At 50.5% G+C, this 26,013-nt stretch overlaps 1 long non-coding RNA gene across 2 annotated transcripts in view; it reads right to left on the reverse strand.

The window, feature by feature from the left end:
- Positions 1 to 254: 254 nt before the first annotated feature.
- LOC148055024 (uncharacterized) overlaps positions 255 to 26,013 on the reverse strand; it is a 137,285-nt gene continuing 111,526 nt past the window's right edge. Inside the window, exon 3 of one of the 2 annotated variants that reach the window (XR_015705991.1) lies at positions 255 to 425. This is a non-coding gene — a long non-coding RNA (uncharacterized LOC148055024). Of the gene's footprint in view, positions 426 to 21,322; positions 21,495 to 26,013 lie in introns of those variants that run through there. The other variant, XR_015705990.1, reaches the window with a different exon arrangement.

The raw sequence follows: 26,013 nt of genomic DNA on the forward strand, positions 1-26,013 counted from the left end.
TTGATTATGAGAGCTGCTCGAGCGGTGATGGGAGCAGCAAGCACTGGAGGTGTTTAAAGCAGCAGCTGGTGCACTAGGGAGCTCAAAATTAAAGAAAAAGTGCTTTTTTCCAAAAAGCAATCTATTCAGAAGCAATTATGCCCTGGTACCTGTGTTGAACTTCCTTGTTCTTTATTGCAATGACATTTGCATGAAAATGGGATTAAAAAACATTTTTTAGGGTAACAGATTCCCACCTGTTCTTGCTGCTCATTCCCAACCTGAAGGGATCATTTGCTCTGGGATGCGGCTGCATCCGTGCTGTGCTGAGGCTGCAGTGGGGTGTGATGGGGGTGATGGAGGGACAAGCCCCGCTCCCCCCGTGTCCCCCAGCCTCTCCCATCCCTGCCTCCGCTCCAGTGGCCTTCTCATTGCCCAAACACACTCTGAAAAAAAAAAAAAAAACAGCACTGAGCTGGTCCTTTTCTATTTGTTCAGTAATCATATTTGATTTAATTTCATGTTTTCCCCTCATTCTTTTTGCTGTGCTTTCCGCTCAGAAATAATGACGGCAATGTGCTGCTATTACTCCTGTCTGTGTAGCTGATTCCTCTCCTTTCCTTCCCTTGTCATTTCCATCCCTGATTTTTTTTTCCCCTCCCTTTCATACAATGACTTCTGCATTTCAGCTTACTCACCTGGAAACTGCTACATTTCCTGGTTCCTTCTGATTAGATTGTGTCTCCCAGCCGCGTACTGCTGAGCCATTTTTAAATAAGATGTTCGCTTAGCACAATCACCTAATTATTTGGAGTTTAGTGCCATTGTATTTTTACATACGCTCTTACAATTGATTTTTTGGGGGCAGGAAAGAAGTGCAATTGTTCCCCCACAAACCGACATATTTTATATATGTTGGGTTTTGTGTGCATATTACATTTTTAGAAAATCAATTTCTGGCCGTGGATGTATTTGTGCAGCCTGAGACAGAATGTGTGCGGCGGAGCCGGAGCCGGAAGGACATCGGAGGACCTTGCAAAGAGCTGACACAAAGCAGACATTTATTCCTGTGCCATAACTAAACAACCAGCCAGCCGTCCCTGCATGGAGCTCCAGATTTATCTCTGTCCCACACATGCCCAGTGCCCTCTTGCCTGGGCTCTTAATATGTGAGGTGACTCATGATGCTGAGAATTTGAAAAGTGCTGCTGCTATATAAGAAAAAAAATAATAAAAATAAAAAAGGTGCATGCGGCTGCCTTCCCAAAGGCTGCCTTGCGATGCCTTCACCCCGCTGAAGGATGCCATCCTGCCGTGCCAGGACCGGCCCGCTCCCCATCACCTCCTAAACCTGCCCGGCACAGCACCCCGAGCAGCCACGGGAAGGGTGACATTGCCTCTGGCTAAAGCCCCTAAGGAGAGAACTAGCCACCGTGGCACGGGGCTTTGCACCTGGGAGCAAGGCTGGAAACTGCTGTTGCAGGGGTTGCATAGTGGGAAGCGGGACAGGAGGTGATGCGGGGGCTGATTCTGACCCGGCATCGGTCCTACCGCTCCCCCAGAGGGATTAAAGCAAAACCCTCGGCAAGGGGGGCCGGGCTGCCAGCTCCCTGCAGCCCCCTGCGCTCGCCAAGGCGAAAGGAGGAGGAGGGCACGAGAGTCAAACGCCAATGAATCGTTTGCAGACGTACATAGATATACGCACACAGATATTAAGCACCAAACAACAAAAAAATCCCTCTGCTTTGCCTGCCTTTCTAATGCTTCTGCAGCCATCTGTCTCTCCTGGGGGAAGGCTCAGTTTTTCCATACTTAAAGGATTTGTAAATTCATTGCAAACAAGAAAAGCGAAGGCAGCGGAGCTGCGCGTCGGCCCAGCAGCGGGGTTTGATGGCCCATCTGGCAGAGCACCACGCTCCTGCCTGCAGCCTGCCGTCCCCTGCCTGCAACAGGGGCGTAAACGCACCCGTAAAACCCGTGCACCGATAACTGATTATTTAATTACACATGCCGGCAGCCGCAGAGGAGGGGGAGCACCAGCCTCCCTCAGAGGGCATTTCTTATTTCCCCAGGCTCCTTCCCTGGCTCCGCAACAAGCCCTGAAGGGACTTTGGAGCCTCCCTTGTCTCATTCCCTGCCTCAGTTTCCCTCCTGATGAAATGAAATGGATGCTAGCGATATTTCTGCCGACTGTGATGGAGACAAGGCACGTGCACGGGGAGCCGGAGCAGCGGGCAGGGCTTGTCTCCTGCCTGGTCTTGGCTTTCCAGCCAGGTAGGTCAGACAAAAAAAAAGGAGAGAGGGATTTATTTCCTCTCTTGTTCAAGACTGACAAGGACGCGGCTTAATCTAGGACAAGCATGCTTGAAATCCTTGTGCTCTAAAGATAATTTATAGGGCAAATTTTTTGCCACATTGGTATAAGCTGCCTTTGACTGGGATTGCATTGGCAGTGCTTATGATTAAACGGAATCACAGATGTAAATCAGGAGCGGCCCTGGGAAGTTTCCTGGCATTGCACTCTTGTCACTGTGATCACTGATCCAAATCAACAGCATCTCCATAAACCTGTGTGACATTGCATCAGGACCGGAGATCGTACCGGCATAAATCTGGAGAGGTGCTTGATTGTGATATTAATTTTAAGGGGCAAATAAGGAAGAGATGCTCCAGGGTCCTTCAGGGTAAGGAGGAGACGGTGTTCAGCTGTGACGGAAAGTTCATCTTGGGTGCTTCATCCATCCTTAGTCAAGAGTGACATCCCTGAATCCCCTCTGACCTGAGTGCTCAGAAATGGGTGAGGGACAGGTTCTCCTGGAAGGAAACACCTCAGCTTCAGCCTGGAGCCAGCCCGGCCGCCGGGGAAGGTCCGGGTGGGGAGCACACCCACCCCAGCACCCTCCTGCATGGCCGAGCCGCAAGCGCCTGCAACGGCTCGGCTCTGCGTGGTGGGCTGCTTTAGATGCAGATGTTGTTCGCTGCCCCCTCCCGCCCCAGCAGCTCCCTGCGTGGGTGAAAGCAGTATTGATTAGACTGCGTTATGATTTCTAAGTAATTCTTGGCAGCTGACGCCGATGGCTTTGTTAATAGTCAAGAGGCAGATAATGTGTGAACTATCTTGACTGGAGATGGCAGCCAGAAGATGGGAGCTGCCTGTGCCAGAAACCGGCCCCGACCGCTGCCTGCCTTCCCACCACCCTGCCTGACGCTGCCTGCTGCCCAGCCCCACGCTGGCCGGGGCTTGGAGGGGGCTGCAGCTGGGGTTTGCAAGGAGGGACGATGAAAAGCCCATGCTCTGGACTCAAAAACTAAAGGGTATGGGGTCTGCAAGGTGCTCAGCATCTCAGCACCCCCTTCAGCATCGGTGCCAGGGCACCCCTGCATCTCCCCAACTTGAACTTGCTGGAGTTATAAAAAATGCTCCGCTCTGGCTTAATCTCTCTGCGTAGGAAGTTGCCAGCTTAAACCATTCAGAGTGATAATCTGGGCAGTGGCAGTAAGTCAGCCCCGCGCCAGCCCGTCGCTCAGCGGGGCGGGAGGGCTGCTCTGCAGCGTGGGCACCAACGGGCAGTGCTCCGCTGGCAGGATTTATCGCCCCATGGTGTCCTTCGTCCCCAGCTTTGCAATCCCTAACAGGCAAAGGAGGAGCTCAAAAAGAGACTTAAGGCCTCCTGGCCTGGCATGCCATGGTTGTGCTCCGGGTACAGGCTGCTCCATCTCCCTTCCCTTGGATTTGGTGCTGGTACAGCAGAAAATTGGGAGAAGGGTGGATGAGAACTGCTTTTATTGACTTCAGTGGGAATTGCATCCACACGCACTTGGGTTGAGTCTGGTCTCAGCATTTCTGGCATCCCTGTGAGATCCCTGTGGGAGCGATAAAGGCAGAAGAAAGTGCTATGATGGGTTGGGTGAAGTCTCTCTTTTCAAGCCCTGGGCTCTCAGAGGTCCCTGGGCCCCGGTTTCATGACAGGGTTGCTGGCCAGTGCCTTCTTTAAGCCCATTGCAAAAACCAAATGCCAATGTGCACTTCTGCAATCTCTTTAAGGGGAAAAAAAAAGCCAGATTGCACCTTTAGACCTATTTCCTGTTAATCTGCCATTAAAATACCAGCCAGAGGACAAAAATAGAGGGGTCCATTCTTCATTTGGACAGCGGGGGACATAAATTGCTTGACTGTTTTGGCTGAAACGAGGTCTTTGTCTGAGGCTGAGCGCTGACCCCTGCTCCCTCCCCACTCCTGGCCGGGGGATGCTGAGGAGGGAGCGGAGCAAAAACCGAAGCCACCTTCCCCATCCCATCCCTCCAGGGAGCCACCTCCATCCCTGCTGTGTCTGCTCCCCAGGAGAGCGTGTAGGGGGAGGGAAAACAAGCCTCAGACCTTGCTCGATTTGCTCACGCTTCTTGCAAATCTCCTTTTTTTGTTCTTCTGTTAATGACATGTCTCTTCAGTTGGTCCTAGTTTCGGTAAATGCATTTATGCTCTGCGTGCAAAGAGGATTTTGTGGCTGAAGGACTTCCCGAGTGACTGGCTCCGCTCCCTGCTCTGCTGTATGGGAATTTGAATGGGAAAGAGCACCCACCCCAATCCTTGCTTCGCCCAGGTCTCCCTGGAAGGTCCCGGTCCCCTCGGCCGGGGGATCCCACGCAGGGATGCATCCCACGCAGGGCTGCAGCTGGACTGGAGAGATTCCCTGGGCACTTTATCAGCTGCCAGAGAGATGCCACCTGAGCCGGCACGGAGCTGCAAATCAGGCTTGCCTTTTGCAGTATATACATATGGAATGAGGTTTATTTATGAGGGGGAAAGAGCCTATAAAGAAGAGTTATGATGTCCAAGAGGAGCTGATTTATAGCACAGCAAACTTCAGGCTGTAGCTCAGCATGGGGAATGACAGCCCCTGACAGGTGGCCATGAATAAATCCAAAAGTTTTCCTGCCTCCGGTAGCCGGTGGCCAAATACTTCGGCAGGTTAGAGAAACCTCCACCTGCCACGCTTTTTAATAGTCAAGAGGTGGGGAGGAGAGTGGGAGAGACCTGCCATGCTTCAGTGCAAAGCATCGGGCTTTTTCCTTTGCTTTTTAAACATTTCTCTCGCGACTGGTGAATCCTGAGCATGGCCAAGAGCAGTCCTCTTGGCAATATGGTTTTCATTACAACCACCCATGCATAAAGTGCTTAATTAGGTTCCCGCACCAGCATCCCTGCTGCTGCCGCGACAGCCGGCGTCTCAGCCCGGCGCTTCCCCGGTGAAGCGGGTGTCAGCCCGCCGAGCGCTGTCGCTCCGGGCCGGGGCTGATCTGTATGCAGGTGCCTGGTCCGGCCATGCACGCTGCCCACTGCTGCTCCAGCATCTGCATTTGTAATTGCATGGAGAGGAGCCAGCCGGCTGTGCTAAGTGGAGCCCTGATGATGATGCACAAACCCATCGAATTCCCAGTGACCAGCAGTATGTGACAAGCGAGCATGCTCAGCTCTCCGAGACGGGTCAGAACCGCATGCGAGCCAGAGCACCTGCGTCTTTCCCTGGGCCAGACCCGCTGCCCCTGGAAGGTTTGTCCCTTCCCTAGGAGATGTGTCGATCGCCAGGGAAGCAGCCCTGCAGCTGAAGTCCGTGGAAAAACGTCGTGCTGACTTCATCTCGCCTGGCCTCGGATAGTCCCAGCGTGGACGGTCACATGGATGTCCCCCGTAGAGCCCTCTGAGATGTGCACAGCCCGAGGACAGCACCGTTTGTGTCCTTTGACCATTTTGCTGTGAAATCAGAGGCCCATGGGCCCTCATAGCCCGGTTTCTGAATGACATGAGGCTTGTGCACGCCTCTGCCTGTGCATTCCCCTCCCTAACAGTTCAGTTTGCTGACCTGTTTCAAACAAATTGTGCCGAAAGGGTTACAAATTGTACAGATTTGGGGTTCCTATGAAGACAGAGCTCCCGTAAAAGAGTCACTCCATAGGAATCCAGCTTTGCTGCTTCACCTGCTGATGGACAGCTTGTCCCTGCAAGGTTCCTACACACACAGGCAATGCTCCTCCAGCACCAGCAGTGAGGTACTGCTCCCAGCACACACCCCCACCGCCACCCAGAGCCCCCAGCCCTGCCAGGGCTCTGCAGAGCCCAAATCCTGCCCTCCTGGCTGCTGCCCACCCTGGCCAGCAGCCCCTGGCTCTCCCGCTGTGCCACCTGCCCATGCAGAGCTGCAGAGCTCCCCATGTACGTGAGTCCTCTTTTTCCACCTGGGAAAAAGCTGTAGAGGAACAACCGGAGGCTTTTGTGGCTTTACAGGGGGTTGCCCTGAGCATGCACTGCGGTGCACGCCCAAGGAGCTCGCTGTACGGCAGACGTGCTGCGCTGGCAATGCCCACACAGGTCATTTGTACAGCGCCGGCAGCCGGAGTTAATGCTTCCCGCGCATTGCTGGTCCTTCTGTGTGCAGGCTGGGGAGCCGTTTCATGCACCCGTGGTGAGCCTGGTACATGCCAGACTCAGCAGATTAACAGTACGTGCTGGAATGATGCTTCCCAGGCAAGTCCCTTTTGCTGCTTGCGCACTAAATCATACACAAACTCCCGTCTGAGGAGCCCCAAAGAGGAATCGGACGCTCTTGTGTCTCAGAAGATGGGTACATGGGAGGGAGGGTGTTCTTGACTCTGGTTGTGCCACTTCAAGTGCTCATAAACTACTGCAGGCAGCAGAGAAACACCAGCAGTGCTATTAGCTGAACACGCTGTCAACCTTTTTGAGAACCCGCGTGCCAACAAGAAGTTTAATTGCCAGCGTTGTAAAGCTGGGGCTGGACAGAAATGCCTGGTGCTGACGGGTCTTGGCTCATAGTATCAACAGATTTATTTGCTTGTAAACCCTCCCATAGCTGAGACAAGGGTTTTTGTGGGCATATAAAGCAGAATTCACAACAACTCGACACATCCCAGGTGTCTGAGCAGCTAGATCTCCTCTCCCCTCCCCTGGTTCCCGTCCTGCTTGGGTCCACTTGTCACTACCAGCATGGCCCTACTGTTAGCATATCATCGCTCCTCCAAACGTCAGGGTTAGCAGCACCAAAGAGCTGAATTATTTCTGGTTCATCCCAGCCCTGAGGTGCAGAACACGCACCGGCCCCACCAGCAAACCCTTGCCGGCGCCAGCTCCCGGCAGCTCACGCCGGTGCTCCGCAGGGCTCTCTCCACAGCAAAGGCAAGTGACTAATTAACTCCTGTACATTGCTGTAATTGCACAGCTTGCTAGCTTCATTCACCGGATCGCTTTGGATGTGATTAATTTTTTGCTTATGAAAGGTGAAGCCACGCACAGCCCTGGTTGCTGCAGCCCCCTCCCACCCCACTCCGTAAGTCAGCGCCGTAGCAGCCTCTCTCCACTTCACCGCCTGCCAGGGACTGCATTTGTTAGAGGTGAAAGTACAGTTTAATTTCTAAAACCACCCAGCCGTGGATGCAGCGTATGAATTAGGCTGATAATGAAATATCCATGCTGAATATTTGATGAAGAGGAGAGCTGCCGATCAGCGCCCGGCAGCAGCTTTCGCTTGAGCTTGATCTAATTGTTCCCAAATATCTGAAGAACCATTTTGCAAAGTTTGGAAAGGGGAAGATCCTTGATTCTTTGCAAACACAATGCTCTTTAGTTCCGATTAGCATTATGATCCTTGCTGCCGAAAGAGCCCATTCATTTCAGTGAGCAAACAAGAGAGGGGAGCAAAGGGACTCTGAGCTGATAGCCTGCAAATAACGTTTTCCATTTGCTGGCTCTTTCCAGCTTAGAATGGCATTAAAAAGGGGGGGGGGGGGGGAAAGAAGCATTTTTCAAAACTTTCCTTCTCAATTTATTGCATGGCATCCTGCAGCAAACAGCAAAATGAAATAGGTCCTTGTTATCTCTCCCCCCCCAAAAAAAAGAGACAACCTGTACAGGAGAAAAAGATAATTTCTATCTGCTTTTTTTATATGCTTCATAAAATGCATTGTGCAGGCATGTAAAATATATGTGGCCTGTATAAATATGTTTAAAGACATAATTTAAAAAATGGTCCGCTGGAATTACTTGGAAAAGCCTGGGAAGCTCTGCAGCAGCAGCATTGCCTGGGTCTGGCGGGGCCCCTTCCACCACGGAGCAGCTCAGCCCCAGCCCCATCACGGGGTGAGCCCCAGCCCGGCCGCATCCTGCAACCTCTCCTTTCTCCCCCTCCACGACCTCAGCGAAGCCCCAGAGCCAAGGCCGGCTCATTCCCATGCAGCTCCAGGTACGGCACCAACTCAGCAGCTCTGCAAATGAGCTAGTGAAAACTGTTTTATCTATTGATCTATCCACCCTGCTAGCCAGCCAGCAGCAGCGAAGCAGCCACTCCATCACCGTGCGGAGCCACGCAGGTTCCTCAGCTGCTCCAGCTCCCCCATCCTTCTTTTTTGAGCACATAGAGCGGTGGGGAGATGACCCCCCGCCCCGTGCATCCCTCGCTCCTTGCATCCCGGCCCATGAGCAGGCCGTGGTGGCACTGCCCTGCACCGAGGGCATCCCTGCCAGGATCCGGAGGTGGTCAGAGATGCGGTTTGCAGTTTTCCTCCAGGATTTCTGCACAGAAAGAGCCGATGGCCAGTGGGGAATGGTCTCCTCCTCTTTGCTACAACCGCTGGAGCTGTTTTCTGGACCAGCTCTCTAGGAAGGGAGCCCCTGCCCACCACAGCACCCGCAGAAACCTCCCCTCCATCCCCCTGCACCCCTCCTGCAGCCTCCCAGGGGGGCACAAGCCACCCCTCCGTCCCCCCCAGTGACCCCAATAAGCCATTTTCCCTGGGAGATTTCCAGGGAGGTTTGGGGGGGTTGCTCTAAATTACAATATGCAAATAAGAAAGTGGAAGGAAAAGTCTTTTTCGAGCCAAAGTCGAACAGAGAAAATATTGCGCTATGCGAAAGAGATAAGGAGAAGAGCTGTTTATTCCCTCGGTGGCATGAGGCCTGCCTTTGAAGCAGATAAATCTTTGCTGGTAATACAGTACTTAAACCAGAACTGACACCTTTTTATATCAATTGCTGAGAATTGCCTTTGTGAGGCTCTGATATAAAGGCTGCCTTGGTTGTAGCTTGCATACCAATTTCTCTCCAACCTGTTGGTTAACCTGTCTGCTCTGCCCCGTGCCGTGCCTCGGCGTCTCCGGCTGCTGACTCCAAGCTTGGGAGCTGTACGACTCTGAAATGCCCCTGGAAATCTCAGGTTTGGCCCCTTATTCTGCCCCAAATCACCCACTGAATTTTAGAGAAGCATTTCACCTCGTTGGGTGCTAATTAGCCAACTGTAGTTGCATTTTGTACCCCTTTGGCAACGATGCAAGCATCTGGGCAAGGGCAATGGAGAAGCAATGGAGTGTGCATTAATATATGTATAAATTGCATCTCTGCGAGCCCCGAGCCCAGCCCCGTTGCACCCACCTCGAGCCATCCCCAGCCCTGCTGTGGCCAAGCAGTCTTCGTTGGGGACACCATCGCATCGTCCCCAGGGACCGGTGGCTGCAGGAGAACAGCAGCCCATCGAGGCTGGGGCTCCGGAGGCAGAGGGCGAAGGCGATTTCTCAAAGGATGGAGAATCCATAGGGAATTTGAAGGCCAAAACTCACCCCGAGATGTGGAGGTTTGAAGCCAAGCCGTCACGAGCATGGCGCTGATGTATGATGCAAAAGCTTTTCCATCAAGGAAATAATAGTAATAATTAAAAAAAAAGCCCTCTGAGTAAAATGGTAGCCACTTGGGGAGCAATCGCTGCCGGGAGCTCTGCTGTGCGTATCCCCAGCCGGGGCAGCCGGTGGGTCCCATCCTTTTGCCAGCTTTAAGCCGGTGTAGCTGCACCGTGCTTGCTGGAGCATCTCCTAATTTACACCCAGAAGGAGCAGCGTCGGGACCAGTACGTTTTCACAGCTATCCTGCCCATCTACAGCTTGCTTGCTTATGCGTCTGCTATTGCACTGTAAAATTAACATAAAGCATCATACAGCAGAGACACGTTTAATTTAGATGATTATACTATTATACAACACAATTTTAAGTGCTACAAGCTCCTGAGAGAACAAAAAAAAAAAAATCCCTTCCAAAATCATATAATGGCTGAGAAATCCTGTAACAAACCGCAATCCACAGCATAATAAATAGTGTAGTTAAAAGTACTTAATGCTGCTAAATACCTGATTTCATTCTGATCAGGGACACAGTTTAGTTCGAGCAGAAGAGAGATGATTTGGAACCTTGCAAGATTATCACTACCGACCGGCTGGTTGCCTTTTTTCTGGGAACATGGTGGAAAGATATGAATTTCAGAAGAGCTGGGGAAAAAACAGATCAGATTGTTACTTTAAATTTGTTTCAAAGGCAGAGACAACCACGCTGAGGGCTGAGCCTCACACAGGACAGCCTGGAAAGCACTGAGGGCTTGAGCAAAGCCTTGAGGGGTTTTACCATGCAGAGGGCAAGAAATGTTCAGGAGCCGTGGCCATCCTGTGCCGTGACAGTAATTAGGCATCAATCATGCCAACGCGTGGCTGGTGATGTTGCACGCAGACAGCAAAGTGCCATTTGAGGCGGCGGAGGAGCAAATCATAATCAGGGAAGGGGGGCAGTGGAGAGGAGCTTTCTCCGTCACGCTGCTCTGGGTGACTGTTTCCCTCTGCTCCCTACGGAGAGCGAAGCCAGGGAGGGGTTTGGCAGCTCTGCCTTCCCGCTGACGTCTATAAACGCTCTCCAGCATCCGAACTGCCAGCTCCCCAGATGTGCTGCTGTCGCAGGCTGCTCTGCCACAGCTGGACCTCCATCCGCTGGTCGCCACGGGGCTGCCACCGCTTCAGGGCACTCCTGGGGTCTCCAGCAAGAGAAGGGCAGATACAACATCTGATGCTTTATTAATAGATAGTATTATTTGTGTTTGAAGGTTGCTTATTGTAATTGTGGTATTATCTTAGATATTTTCCTTAGAACTCTTCCCTGACACTCCTCACCCAAAGATCTCAAGACGGGATGATAATTAAAGATTTGTAAAACCTTCTGAACCAAATATTCTTTGCTCTCCTCTATGCACGAGCTCAAGACCAAGAGCGGAGAGCTCCTGAATGCTAAGAGCACCAGGGGAAGGAAAGCCAGTTTCAGTATGCAAGAACTCTATGCATTTTATTGATTTTCCACCCCGGAGCTGAACCCGCACCATTGCGCATTCCCTACCAGCCCCTCTCGTGTCAACCAGCACATGCAGAGCTCGCACAAACTCGTGGCAGCCCATCCAGCGTCCCCTGCCCAGCGCAAACAGAGCAGAGGGAGGAACTAACCCGTTAAGGCTTCTCCATGATTAACTGCTGTGCTGATAATTAGCTGAAAGAGGTCAGAGCTTGAACTGTAGCTGGAATCACTTCTGATGAGCCTGATGGTTCATGTACTTGTAAAAACTTGACAGGTACAAGTGCGGTGTGGATAAGTCGGCTTATCCCCCTGCAGGTTTCCCAGGCAAAGGAAGCATCAGACTGATCGGACTTGATTGTTCCAGCTAATATTTTCCCACTCTCTGCAAATTATGATGATTAGAGTTAATTACTGCTGATTTGAATTAGATTTATGAGCGGGTACATCATGGGAAGCTGGCCGGGGAGGACGGGGGTCGCCCGTGCCGAGCCCAGCCCTCGCCGGCACAAGGAGCTGCCGAGCCGTCCCCACCTCGGCACTGGGGCTGAGCAGCTGCTCGCGGAGCTTTTCTGTCCCTTCCCTGCGTGACCTTGGGCAAATCCTTCCCCAGCTCTTTGCGCAGCCAAACAGGCGTGAGCCGTGTGTGTGGACGCCTGACGGCGGGTGCACGCTCTCCCTTTACACCTCTGGAAGATGTCATTGCATAAATAACAGCGAGAACTGAGCTGGAAGGACAGCAGAGTGCAAAAAGGTGCAAAATAGCTGAAAGCACGTGATGGTGAATCCCTGGCTTGGTGGCTACAAGGCACAGTATCTGAATTGAGAGGAGAGATTGGAGCAGGAGCCTGAGTTTCTGTGCTTGTGCTGTAGGGTTGTCCTACCCACGATCAAGCATCCGCAGTTGATTTTATCCTGAATTTTCCTAATTTACGTTGCTGCCTCGATTTCCTACCTGTGGCAGGGACATCGCTATTAGGTGCTGGGGGTGGCCACAGATGTGTTCCCTCTCCAGCCATGGTGGGACAGATAAAGCAGAAAGGGAATAAAGGGGCATAATACTAAAGAGACAGTGACTATGATGCTCTTCCCGCAGCACACGCCCTGCCTCTCGCGCAGATTTAGGGGCTGTTAGAGGATAGAGGCACGCCAGTGTCATCTGCAGGGACAAAGGACATATGCTGCTAAATAAAGTTGTTATTATCCCCGTGCAGAAGGAGGGAGGGATGGGTGCCCGGGGAGAGGCAAGGAGAGGAAGAGAGATCGAACAGGTAGTAAATTTTCAGAATTGCCCCCAAAAAGCATATATACTAAGTAAATCCAATAGAGTGGGCTGTCTGTCTACATATAATGTATTCCTTATTAATAATGTAGCCATGATAGAGCCTTTTATTGATCTTCAATATATAAATCTAACCTCCCTATGAATAAAAAATGTAATAAGATCTTGGAAATAGACTAAATAATAGCACATGAACCCTAAATGACAGGGATAAATCGCAGCGCTGGGGAAATTGCTAATGGATGGCAGCCTGTGCCACTTGCTAGCGACAGCCAAGAGTTGGGCGATGATGCCGGCATGAAACATCTCGGCTGTCCCCGAGCACTGGGTGACAGTGGGACGGGGACAGGGCTTTAAGGCTGGTCCCCGCTGCTCAGCTCATGGGAAACCAGAGCAGGGCTCAAAAGAATTCTTAAAAAAAAATGGATCTTGTCAGGAATCCCCTTCCCTGCTCTTTTCTGTTCCATCCTTTGCATGGCAGTCACCCAAGTGCCAGCCCAGTCCCTTTAGGTGCTTATTAGAGATGCTCAGGAGTTAGCGAGTGGAGGTGCAGGCTTTGATGCGTGCTCTGTGCTTGCTCCGGTCCATCTGTCTCTCTCCCCCTCCTGCTATTCTAACACCTAATAGAAAATCCAACCCAAGCCACCATGTCTCCTGGTTTTATGTTAAAGCCATAAAGGGGCTGAAGCCATATATTGGTCTGCATGTGCTCAAAGTTTTGTCTATATTGGGAAAAATAATCCGTTTGTGTTTCTCAGCCCTGTAGCATGAGAAATTCCTTGAACAGAAATGTAATTTCTCCCCCTGTTTGTCTTGAACACCTGGAAGGTTTCACCCAGTTTACCCTTTGCAGCTGCAGAATTGGGATAACGGGTTTTGCTGCGTCTGTAAAGAGCACGGAGGGATCTCGTAATAGGTCTATCTCCGGATAATATACAACATGATTACTATTCACATGTCACAGGCAAACTTTTTCACAGCTCTCGCTTTTACTTCGTGAAATAACCCCTTTTAGTGTTTAACTTTGCTCAGAAAGAATTATATCTCCAGAAACACTGGCTGTGCAACTTTCTTAATAGCAGCTGTCAGCATGGTCAGGCATCCTTTGCAGCAGAGACGAGAGATGCAATAATAACAACATCAATAATATCTACCTCTGACAGAGTGCTTTTTTTGTCAGTAGATTTCAAAATATTTTAAAAGATGATCCCATTTACAGGATGGAAAGAGCAATACTTGTCGAAAGGAGCCTCAGGCCGGCGAGGGGCTGGGGAGCTTTGCCCTCAGGACCCCAGGTCGCAGGGTGCGTGGGGATCCCCGCTTTCACCCCAAGCACCCACAGCTGGGATGCAGAGAGGACCACGTGAATCCTGGCCCAGAGCGTTAACACTAACAGATTATTCCTGTTAATACGAAGACAATTACACTGGATAATGCAAGGAGCGCAGCTCATTAGCTGGCTGGCAGGGTTGCAGCGCTCGCTGGGGACCTGAGCGCGTTAGCAGGGATATTACCAGTGTGTTACTGTATAACTTGTCTGATCGCATTAACCGTGGGCCAGCCCAAGCTGCAAGAGGCATGCGGTGGTTTCCCACCTTTCCGCCTTTGATCCAGGGGACTTCCCCAAGCCAGCGACCTGCAGCGGGGGTGACAAGTGACACGACACAGCCCCAGGCGTCCCTGAGCAGGGAGAGGACTGGAGACGGGCTTCAAACAGCCCAGGGATGTGGGAGAGGATGAGAAACTGAGATGACAACAGTGTTTTAGAAAGAGCCCCGGAGCGGGGAGGCAAGTGAAGAGGGTAGCGGTGACACATCCAGACCTCCAGCTGGTGTCGGGAGACACCAATCTTCCTCCCATCTCACCCAAAACATTCGTGGAGAAGAGCAATGTGCACAGGGGAAACTAGAGTGTATTTATCATCTCTTTGCAAAGTAAGTGAATCTTGCCTGCGCCACGGCGATTACTGTGGTTATGAAGTGACTCGCACGGCTGCTATTAAATCTGTTCGTTAACAGCACTGTCGTGGCAGGCAACTTTGGGCTATGGCCGTGTCAAACCCCATCGATCAGCCTATCTGCTTCAGACACGACAAATCCAGAAGCTGCAGGAAAATACAGTATTTTTTGTCTATGGCAGGCACAGGCTTACCTGCTGCACCAGCTACGGCAGGTCTGAGTGCGCCTGAGTGGAGCCGGGGCTTGAAAGACCAGCGAGAGCTGCGGGACGGGACCCAGGAGCAGGCTGAGATCCCCAGCTCTGATCTGGAGACGGGCTTCATCCCCTCCACACCTCTCCTGCGGTTTTGCAGGGGCCATGAGCTCCCCCCACAGCCATCGGCATAAAGCCGTGTTCGACAGCTGCCGTGCTCCATCCCGGCAGGATCCGGCCGCGCTTCAGTGCCGGGTGATGGATCCCATTGCACAACGTCTGCTGCGAAGCGCGTTGGAATCCTTTGGGATGAAGTGCAGTATATAAACGTGACGGATGATTACAGCCAATGCATTTGGGTCTACTCACCACAAGACTATCGTATGCGTGCAATTGCCAAGCGAGCTGCAGAAACATGCCTCTCTGCAGCTACAGGGGGGGTTTATTAGCTGAGAAACCCTCCGGGTGGTGATATTGCTCCAGAGCCACAATGGTTGCTCTTTGCAACATGTAGCATTACCTGCTCGGTGCTAAAAATGCCTGAAGTAGGTATCGTTCCCGTGCAGATGGCCCTGGCCAGGACGGCCTTGCTGTAGCATCTCCAACAGTTGCTATAGCAGCACGGGTGAAAGACAGAGATGCCTCGAGTGTGGTACAATGAAGGACAGGATGAGGCGGGGGGGGATTTTTACAAAACAGAGAGCTGCCAGCTCAAATAAATAATAAAAACAAGCAAGAGCCTGTGTTAGAGCAAAGCACGAAGCTGATGGAAGTTGAAGAGGGAATAAGGAGGAGGGGAGACGCTGCGATCCCCACGGGATCTGGTGTACCGGGGTGCTCGGGGGGATGAGGTTGCAAAGGCAGCACAGGGGTGATTTTGGAGGGTCCTGGCCTCCCAACAGAAAAAATGTATGCCAGAAAAGCCAGAAAAAAAAACCTCATGTCAGAAAAGAGCAACTCTACTGCCAAAACCCAGATCCTCCTTCCAAAATTTTGGCCGCTACCTGCTGATGCACCTTTGAGGTGCCACCCAAGATGTCCAACACCCCGCAGCCCAAGCTCTGCCGATCCACTGCGCATCAGCCAGCTGCCAAATCCCGACGGATGGCAGCGGGAGCCGGCTCCCCGCTGAACAAGCCCCGCCGGGAGCCACTGGCTCCCCCCACGCTGCAATCAATAGTGTTTGTTCAGCCCGTGGAGTGACAGCTTATTTCGTGGGACAGGTTGGCTTCACAATTGCTTGCTCAAGAGGAAACCTGATATGAAACAATAGGCTGGGGGGTTTTTTTTGGGAGCAAAACAGTGTATTCTAATTCCAGCCTGTGCCTCGCTCAGTGCATCTTTTTTTCCCCTCTCTCTTCTTTTCTTCTGCATCTTTATTCCCATTTTCCAGCACTCTCAAAGTCACGGCAGCATGAGGCAAGCCCCTGGCATCGGGAGGGCTATCGCCTGTCCCCACACCGAGCAGCAGGATGGGGAGAAGGCGGCATTTGCGGTTATGTGTACCTGCATGGATTAACCCACTGTTGGGCACATGAATATCCCGCAGCTCTGTCCCTCCGGACAGGCAGCAAACAGGCAGAGCAGGCAGCACACTGTGCCCTGCCAGACTGCAGCACCTCGGTCCCTCTGTCACAGGAGCTATCTGTGTGCTTCGGTTTTCCTCTCGCTAAAGTGGCCAATATAATGCCCCAAGCAGAGAGCAGCGGGGGAATTCCATTTATAGAGAGGTTCAAGGTCCCTGGATAAAAGATAGTAAATCACCGAGGGAAATAGCCTGCCTCCTCAGACTTGGAGAAAAACCTTTTCACACACAGCACAAAAAAAATAATTAAGGTATTGAGCTTTTATGGAAGCCTTTCTGTGGCTCAGAAACAAAAACCTGAACCCGTGGCTTTGCTGTTGCATCTCCTGCTCTGGTTTGCAATGAGATTCCAGCATCTGCTGGCGCTCGGAGCATCCTGCCTTTGGAAAGCCACGGAGGCTTCCCTCCGCAAGGCTGCTCCTCGGGCTGAGCAGGGAAAAGGGAAGCAGCAGGGGAAAGCGGTTGTGATTACTGGGCAGATAGCAACAAATATATATGTTAAATACATGGAAATAAGACCAAATCGTAGGGATGAGAAGGCAAATATTGAGCAGGGTCCAGCACTGAGACTAAACAAACAGTGGGAAATGAGAAGCTCGTTGAAATGAGAGGAGCAGCGGGAATACGAAAAATGCCGGGAATTAAACCAACAAGCAAATCCGGGCAGCGCCGTGAAGCATGCCCGAGCCCACCACCCTGCGTCTGGGCTGCGAGCAGTGCAGAGGACATCCCTGATGCCCCTTTCTCCAGCTTCAGATGCTTAATTCCCTCCCTATGCACAGCTCTATTCTTGCAAAGACTTAAACACATGCTTAACGCTATGAATAACCCTGCCTAATATCTTCAGTGAAGCCATCCAGTTCCGCATGGGCGTAAGTGATTGCAGGATCAGAGCTTAATTCTATTGAGCGTTTTGGATACAGCTTGCTTGAAAGACTCCGAACAATAAGTCTGCATTGTCCTCATTACAACCCAGAAATTCAAGAGAGTTCATTCCCTGATTTAAATCAGCTATGTTATTTGAACGAAGCAGGCAATTTATTTTCAATTCCTTTTCTAGATTTTCCCCGCTCCTTTTTTTTTTTTTTTTATCCACTGACAAAGTAGCATTTATTTCCAGGGGAGTTAAAAAGAGGGGAAGCTGGGTGGGCTGTGCAGGAGCTAACCATGCAACACCTACATTGTCATTACATTTACCGACTCGGTTCTGCCACAGGGGAATTACATCCTTAGCAAAAAAAGCTATTGCTGTGCGGTGGCTGGTGGGGACGTCTGTGTGAAATGATGGCCCTCGGGTCTTTGATGAAGCAGGCAGGATGCCTGGGGCTGGGCAGGAATACCCATCCATCCACCTGTGTCGTCGCTTCCAGTAAAACCCGTTAAACTGAGCCAATCGGCTGGATTTCTCTCGGATTTTTTAATACAAATGAGGTCCCTGGTCCTCCAAAGACTTAGGCGCGTGCTTAACTTCGCCTGCTGCAAATAGCCCCGGTGATCCTCAGTGCAGAAAGCCGAATACTCAAGTAAATCTTTGACAGATCGGAGTCCGAAGCAGGCAACAAAAAGTTAAAGTATTATTTTTCCTTATATAATAGATTCAAGCGCCAAAGGCTATTTCACCAGCCTCCCAGGAAATATCGAGTGCCGTATGTGAGAGATGGGCACACCAGATTCAAACAAAGCATCAGAGAGAAAAAAATAAGGCTCGAAGAGACCTCAAAAAGATTTAGCCCAGTTTGTCTTTCCTCCCTCCCTGCATCGAGAGTCATCCGCTCCCGTCCCTCGCCGCAATTAGAAAATTTATCATAATTTTAGAAAATTATGATAATAACCATCCCCAAACTTTTCTTGCCACAATTTAAGACCATTATTTCTTATCCTGTCTACAGGGGATATGGAAAATAAGCAATTAAGAAACGTGAATGTCGAAGTTGTGACTACTTTTAGTTTGAAATTTAACTAAAAGAAAGGATTTCAATATAGCAGTTTGTTTTGTTGCAGTTTCATCTAACTTCTTATCCAGCTTTAACTTCTTCCTCTTTTTCCCAATTACTTTTTGAGAGATTAATTTAAAAGACAACGTTAAGCAATAGAAAAGGTGCGAGCGTTTCTTTACCCGTCGACTGAAACTATAGGATAAATATTTAGAGACATGAAGAAAAGGAGAATGATAAGGCACCAGCTTTTCAGAAGCAGCCACAAAAGATGCACGGAATGAAAACACGCTCACAATAGCAGAATATAGGAAAAGGGTAAAACAATTAGTACATCAGCCATAAAAGAATACCTCTTTCTTTAGCAAAGTTAATGTTAGGAGCTCTTGTTCCCCAAGGCTTATTTCTTTGGAGACTCTTCAGTCACCAGGCTAACCTTTCCCAGGAACAACTGCTCCATCCTTTTTCTGGGCCAATTTTCCCCAAAGTGCTGGGTATTGGGGTAAGATGCTGGAGCCGTAGGTCAGCACTGGGGTGGCTGTGCACAGGCTCTGCAGAGATTTAGCAGAGATTCCTGCACAGACATTGGCTTATCAAGCAACTTTGCCATGTCACCTATCTTCATCGTGCAAATAAGGGATGCGAGAGTGTCGCTGCCCTCCTGCGCAGCCTCTCCTGTTTATTTATAATCCCCTTCATAGGAAGGAGGTGCCGGTTCTCATTTCGTGCAGTATCTAATGCAATAGAGTGCTGATCTGAGTTAGTCCCCTAGATGCTACTAGCACGTAAATAATGGTAAAAATAACCTACACCGAGAGAATCGATAGATTTAGAGCCTGGGGAACCCATTTCAACCCTGAATAAATTCCAGACAGGGTTGCTTTACCAATTGATTGTCCCCACCAAGCAATGCATCCATCACTGGCAGCAATCTGTGATCGCGGATGGAGTTAACCTCAGAACATTTGCTCCTCTGCTGGGGTGGCTCAGGAGATCCTGGGTACAGGAAAGCTGCTTGGATATGCACAAACACCGAGAGCAAGACCTGCTCCTGGCTGTGCTGTGCGTGGGGACTACGTCGCGAGCCGCTGGATGCCCAGGGGACGGGCACGGGGATGCTGCGGTGCAGGGCTGCTGCTGGAAGGAGCTCAAGGCTCGGCTGGGACAAAAAGCTCCTATCCCAGAAGCATCCACAGGGGAGATGGATGCAAAAACATCACAGAGCCCTCATGGTTTGCTCAGCAGTCCAGGACCAGCCTCTCCATCATAGGAGCGCTAAACCAAACCCACCGAAGGACTAACAAACCCCCCCCCAAAGTTAAGAAAGGAGCAGAGCTGGCTTCGCAGCAACCCAGAAGTAATGATAAAACCACAGCTAGCCCTAACCTGGGTGTGCAGACGATCCCAACGTCTCCAGCTCCCTATTTTTCATTTCCTTTGAAAACACAGAGCGCGCACAAGATACGTAGAAATGTAATCCAGCTCAGTGACTCAGGTCATCGCATCATGCACCCATGGACACCCTTTCAATTTTTTTATTTCAAGCGTATTGGGTACAAATTGCTGGGGTACGGTCAGCTGCTTAGACACGGGGAAATTTTACAGCAGAGGCGAAACAGAGAGAGCAGGAAGCAAGGGGAGCTGAAATAGAAAAACTGCTGAAAAGCCTCCTGTACTTGCCAGGAGTATTAACTTAAGATGATGTAGGGGAAACAACTAAGTGATTTTTGTGTCAGCTACACTGAATCAAACTTGTTCAAATATATGCAGGCGTGCGTGCAGTGAAGAATATAACCTATCACGGGAATGGAAAGTAGACTCTTAGTTGGAAGAGGTTTTTTATGTTTTACAAATATGAAGAAAGCTGTGTATAAATTAGATTAGGTGTGATGGGGGAAACAGCAGGCGGGGGCTGCTGAGCCGTCCTGAGATGCAGCAGGGTGGGGATGGGGCCGCAGAGCGGGCAGGGAGCCCCAAGCAGAGATGGCAGCAGGATCAGGGCTGTCCCAGGAGAAAGGGAAACCCGCTGAGAGCGAGGTGCCGTCCCCGTGAGCCAGACCCCGGTGGGGACAAGCAGCAAGGCAGGATGCCTGGGCTCGTCGCCAAGCACGGCTCTCTCCCGCTCCACTCAACCCCCTTTCATGGGCACCTCGCACACAGCTTTGCAGTGCTGCCAGCTACTGCAGACATTAATTCACTAATATATATGACACTCCATGTCCTGGGGGTGATAAAGATGTAAGAAGCATCGATTACAATTATCACTTTCTTTTTATCCTATTACGACTGAGTGCACTGACCGACAGAGGCGAGCTCTGAGCCGGGGCACGCGCACCTCTCTAGAGGTAGGAGAAAAAGAGATTTTTAGTCTAAAAACTGGCCAAAGCAAGAACTTCTTTCCCTGGCAGATTGATCACCCACATGACTGAGGCCACTGCTCAGCCCAAACGCAGCTCTGGAGGCTTAGGGACAGGAGAGACAGAGCAATGCATCAGTGCAACCCACACTAACACTGAAGGACACAGCAGCTTGGGGACCCTTCAGGTCCCCCCAGCGTGGAAACAGCCCTGAAAGCTTTTGTTAGCATTTTTTTCTTCTTTTTACGCCATCCCACAGTGCATCCCGGCCCCCTCCATCCCCTCACCCAGCTGCACAGTGCCACAGGCAGCCCCATTTCTGGGAGATCTGGGGTGAGCGAGCTCTCGCTTCTCTCCCCTTCATGGTCTGGGGACTCTGTTGTGCTTCAGAGGAGCAAAGAGAGGGGAAAGGATGGTATCTGCTGATCTTCCTTCCCATTCCAGGCATCCAAAACCCCAGAAGGGGAGGCAGCCTGCCCTGCCGCTTTAGCTCTCCATCAGCTGCAACGTGCCGTGCTTGTATCTCTGTCCATGCACATATAAGCACATGTATTTATGCAGCGTGTAAGCGCAATGCAAAGCCAGGAGCATGGTCGTTTCAGGACAGCAGATCAGTTATCTGAAAGTTCCCCTTCTAGCTGATCTCTAGACTGTTTTACAGATAAGGCTGGGGTGAGGCCAGCAGCCAAGCTTAAAAAGCAACCGAGCCTGGCATCCTGCGAAAGGGGGGGAAGGAAAGCGCCTGTCTCTTCTGCAGCCTGGAAGAGGAATGGCAAAGTGCCCGAGCGCTTTCGGGGGGTTTTGGAGCAGCGGCGGGGCATCGGAGCCGCTTTTCCTTTCTGCACGATTGCAGTTGAGTGTCTCCCTCCAGGGCACTCCTGTAAGAGTCAGTGGCAATGAGAGGGCAGCCTCCATCCTAGAGGAGCCCTGAAGCTGTCCCAGAGCTGCTCATCCCGACGGCGTGCTCTTCATCTTGCAGGACGAGCGCATTCCTCGCCTTCATCTCCTTTCTGGTTGGCTTGCCGTGAAATCCTCTGAGTGCCTTTTTTTTTTTAAAAAAAAAAAAAAAGCATGTGTTTTGCAAACGAATAAACTGAGGGCCATTATTAAGGTGAAGAAATAATTGTAGTGGAAGATTTGAAGCAGAGCAACATGACCATGGGCAGCATCTTCTGGGAGGGAAGCCAACAGGGCCTGGCTTTTGTTTCCCAGCAGTTAAATCTCAAGGTTCGCTGTGCTTTCTGTACCATGGATCCCTTTCTGCTCTATGATGCCTCGTGGATGCTCATCCTCAAGACTTCTTTTCCACTTACTAAGCTGATCCCCACCACTAAACATCTCCAAACCTGGGGAAAATTTGATTCAGGAGCTGAACTCCACAGCTAAAGTGAATATTTCTTACCTTTCCCAGTCTCTGAATCCTTTCTTAACCTTTCCCAGTGCCCCTCTGCTGTCATTTGCTTCAGCAAAGGAAAAATGGGAATTAATGGTCTCTTGCCTGTGCAAGCTGCATTCCCAGGCTCCTGCCTGCTCCCACTCCAGATGTGTCCGTCCGGAGCAGGCAACAAGCAGAGAGCTGCTGGAAATTGCCTTTTGGCCTTAACGAAATTGTCTTCCCGTAGCTCACAGGGAGGCTCCGGCTCATCGCTGCTCCCCATGGGATGCCCTGGCTGGAAGGGCACTGCCTGGCTTTGCCCCTTGCTGTGATCCCTGCATGGGAAATAGGTCTCTGCCACGTTCACCAGTGGGTACCGAGTGATGCTGCCTGCCAGGATGATGAAGCCATCCACTCCAGATAAACCTCCGCAGGGGACCAGCGCTCTCCTCTTCCTCACCAAGTGGTTGTTTTTTTGTTTTGTTTTGTTTTGTTTTTTTAAACTTATTGTTGCATGGAAATAAGTCTGGTGTCAGGGAAATGTATAAGCACACACTAATTCCAAGCACTTCTTTAAGTGCTCAGCTGAATCAGAGTCATAAAAACATGCTCTGCACTTCAAATACTTGCAGGAGGCTGAAGCTATCCACGGTCTGCCAGCAGAAAGAGATCTTGAAAACAGGATAGGATGCTCGGTTATCATAACCCCCCCGGGGACAAGTATCACCCACACCCGATCACCTTACAAACACGGGCTGCAGGATTTTACACGGGCTTTTGCTGGAGCAACACCTCTTTCTGTTGCTAGACATGTCTCCCAGGGGATGGGGGATAATGGGAAGCAGCTCTGAACGGCCACGCTGTAACAGTAATAGCAGAAAGTTAGGACGAAACATAACCTCGAGGGTTTGCTCAAGAAACAGATGGCTTAATGTTTGTTTGAAAAGCTTTTTGAGTAAAAATAATACTAGTAATAACATTTAGTCATTAGCTGCACTGTGCATGTGAGGCTCGCAAAGCACTCTAACAGCACAAGTGGATTAAGCCTTATTTCTGAGCAAAGGCAGGAGGAAAAGCAGGTCTGTCCCGGCAGCAAAACTTTTAGACAACCAGCGCCGAAGCAATGCAAACTTCCCTCCCCGAACCTGCACTGAAGCAATGCAGACTTCCCTACCCGAACCTGCAACCCCCCCGCAGCAAGTGGGGACGGTTCGGGGGTTGCACCGTGCATCACATCTGGGGCTTCCCCATCCCAAATTATCTGCGACCTTGGGTGAGTCCCCCAGAGCCGCGGTGCCCTCGGACACTGGCTGATGCTCGAGGACCAACCCCAGCCTGCAGGTCCACGCCAGCCCAGCCTTCCCCATGCTGCAAGGAGAAAAATCATTCTCTTTTCCACCCTTCATCCGTCCCAGCCCCCAGGGGAGCCGTGGGACCCCCTGCCACGCCAAACCCCTGTCCTTCCTGCTAACGAGCTAAATAAACTGCATTTCTACCTCTGTAAGCAATAGCATTAATTTCACTCCAGAAATGCGTTGCAAAGGATACTTTGGCAACATATGTTTTGCTCCAGCTCACTTTCCTCGCAGGGAATAACCTTTTAAGAGAGGGGCTGTAGGCTGGAAGAACGGCTGTATGGCACACTTGCAATCTGAAGGGTTTGTGGCATGATAGGAAAGGGGGGAGGGAAAGCACAAATTGTTTTCTATACTTTTTTAATAACATCTCGCCATCAGACGCGCCACTTTTTGTAACAATTACATTTCTAACACCGCTGCTTAATTGGATTTTGTTTAGCGACTTGTATGATGGAGTCTTTCAACTTGCTGATGCTGCGAGTGGCACGAAAGCAAAGATCGACTGCGGACTTGGCTGGGAGAAGCACGATGCCGAGCCAGGGTGCTCCCTGCACAAGCTGGGGGTTTATAACCCTTATTTTTTGAGGATCAATGTGCAGCTTCATAGCCAAAGGAGGAGTAAAGAAACCTAAAGGTACATGAAAGGGGCAGAGGTGTAGCTCCAGCTGCCCCAGGGATGGGTTTATGTCCAGCTCCCATTTTCTTTTAAGACTTTCACCAGTAAACAGCAGAATACTTGAGGGTTTTTTTGCTTGGGTTTCTTTTCCACCTGCTCTCTGGGCGAGAGTTTCACGAGCATCTGAAGTTTATTATCCCTGTAATTCCCTCCAATGGGTGAACGTGCAAAGATGGCATTATCACGGGAAAAAACACCAAAGCAGTTGGGTTCACGGGGGGTGCCAGCACCATGGGCTCGGGGCATCCCACGCTGCCTGGCACATCCGCGGCCACCGGGGATAAACCTCCAAGGGGCTGCCAACCAGAACACCTTTCCCTAACACGAAAGTCACTTTGGATTAAAAAGAAAATAAATAAATAAATTTAAAAATCCCCAGCAGCAGCATTACGTTTCCTTCCTCCCGCCCTTCGGTAAGGCAGAAGTTACAGCAAGATTGAAAGCAGAGATCCTAATACATTTTCCCTCAGGTGTTCTTAAGCTCTGAAAGGTGCATATGAGGACTTGTTTAACAGAGATAACTGTGACACCATGCCAAATAAATTCAGGCTATAAGAAGAGCTGCTGACACTTAGACAACTTTGAAAAACCTTCTAGTTAGAAACAATTCTGCCAATATGTCATATATTTTCGGCGTTCTTCCTTCCTCTTTATTGCTGCAGAGAAAGCAAAGGTGCTGTCACTTAAACCCACTGGTTTGGGTAAGCAAGTGTGTGCTTTCCAGGGATAAAGGGAGGAAAAAAACGCCCAAATATTCCAGTTTTTATATGGTTCCCTGGCATCCAGGCAGGAAAGGAGCTAGCGAGGTGGACGCCGAGCGGGTGCAGACCCTGTGGGTGCGTGCCTCGCTGCTGAAGCAGAAGCCAGCTAAAAGGTAAAAGTCAACTTACGTCTTTCTGTCCCCAACCTAAACGCAAACTACTTCTCCCAGAAAAAAGGATGGAGGGGAAAAACAACAGCAAAAATGAGGGCAGGGCTCATTCTGCACAGACCAGCTCAGCATAAAGCATCGAGGCATCCCGCTCCAGGGTGGGGAGGAAGCACAAAGAGAACAAATAGATTTATTCCTTTCGCCTGCTTTTGCTCCAATTTTGGTTTAATTACACAGAGCAGTTCCGTGGGCGCAGTTCCCCTTGCACAACTTCTCTACTGTAGTTACACAGCAGAATTTGCTGCACAGGCACCGTGGAATTACACACTGGGTCCTAATATTTCAAAACCCAACAGGAACAAATATGCAATTATATAGTTCAGTGATGCAGCACCATATTGGCAGCCAGGGAGGAGACGAAGTCACCACTTCAGACTCTGGAGAAAGTTTCCCTGCATAGTAAGTCAGGCCACTGGTTTGACTTCTTCCAACTGGGAGCCCTTGCAATGCACGCCGACTTCGGCGCCGCTCCGAGCACGGAGCCGTGCCCCTTTCTTGTGCAGCCGCTTCCCAGAACGGGATACAAGGCAGTTGTTTGGAAGTTAATTAAATGTCATGTAGCATTAAGTGCAACAACAGACCCACCGTACTCATTGGAAACAGTGAATGACGTTTGTTTGTTTGATGTGGGTTGGGTTTGTTTGTAAGCATTGGAGCAGTTCTGCCTGACTGGGTCGGACTAAAAATTAAAGTTATTTAGTCTACACCAAATGTACATCACATCATCTTGCTGACTTAATGAGATTGCTTCAACTTAAAACAATCCTGAGATGGATTAAGCCTTCTCCTTTGGTTTTGCAAAATCAGAACTGGTATTGATTTGGATTGGGAGACTTTATTACCCTAAAAGTGTATAAATGGGAGCAGTGGAGCTGAGAACGCTATGGCTTGAGATGGGCAATTGCTAGTTAAAACCAAGACAAAGCTCGTTTTCGGTAGTGCTTGGCTGCCCTGGGGTTGCCATCGCTCTGGGAGCGGGTTTGCGCTGGGTATGCCCACACTGCCTCCCATCCCCAGCTCTGCTCGCCCAAGTCACTGCTCCCTGAGCCAAACTGTCCAGTCCCCTCCTGCAAACCCAACAAGAAGCTTCCAATTAATTTCTATGCATCACCTCCTCACTAGAGGGAGACAGGAGGATGCACAGCACACACGTGGCTTGCTCTTCTTTGCCTTTTTTTTTTTTTCATATTATCTAGTGGCCTACAAAGGGAACACCACGCT

Source organism: Nipponia nippon, unplaced genomic scaffold (assembly GCF_047370975.1).
Source record: "Nipponia nippon isolate SJK-2023a ecotype South Korea unplaced genomic scaffold, ASM4737097v1 scaffold_27, whole genome shotgun sequence".
Lineage (NCBI taxonomy): Eukaryota > Metazoa > Chordata > Aves > Pelecaniformes > Threskiornithidae > Nipponia > Nipponia nippon.